Consider the following 639-nt stretch of genomic DNA (forward strand, 5'->3'; position numbering starts at 1 on the left):
CAACAATGCAGCAGTTTTTCTTTTAAAAGAAGTTTGCCTCCAATACTTTTTTGGACTCATCTGCTGAGTTTCTCTAATAATTTCAGATGTGCAGGTATCAGCATATATTCCAACTCAAATAATTTGCTAACCTTCTTTGCTGTTCAAGGTTAATGTGTGAGGAGATTCAGTGGTCTGAAGATAACATACCTCTTTTTTCTTCTTTAGAATGTAACCCTACCCTTTATACTGCCTTCTGGATGTGTGATTCTCACTTTAAAATCAGATATTTCCACAAACTGGCCTTCTTGAAATCATTATTTGAAAATAGGTAAAGGCTAATGGGCTATTTGCGTATTTAGTGCAGTGGGTGTATAAAAGTTAGTCCAATTATATCTTTTTATTTTTATTTGTTATGTTACTTAATTGGCTTTCAAGTCAGTTTACAAGTCTGCGGTGATCTATAAAAGATTTTTCAGTCAATAATTTAATGCATATTTGTACATCTAGGTTGGTTATGCTTACATGTAGGTTATCTTAATAATAAGTATTTATAATTGTATGAAGAATATGTTGTCAACACAATGTTCCTCTTGTAAAACTGTCTGCTTAACCTTAGCAAGATTTACACATATTCAAAAAACACCTAGTAATTTTTAC

At 31.6% G+C, this 639-nt stretch overlaps 1 protein-coding gene across 1 annotated transcript in view; it reads left to right on the top strand.

The window, feature by feature from the left end:
* LOC119586765 (DENN domain-containing protein 1A-like) overlaps positions 1–639 on the top strand; it is a gene marked incomplete at its 5' end in the record, with an annotated part of 18,372 nt that overhangs the window by 1,926 nt on the left and 15,807 nt on the right.

Source organism: Penaeus monodon, chromosome 21 (genome assembly GCF_015228065.2).
Source record: "Penaeus monodon isolate SGIC_2016 chromosome 21, NSTDA_Pmon_1, whole genome shotgun sequence".
NCBI lineage: Eukaryota > Metazoa > Arthropoda > Malacostraca > Decapoda > Penaeidae > Penaeus > Penaeus monodon.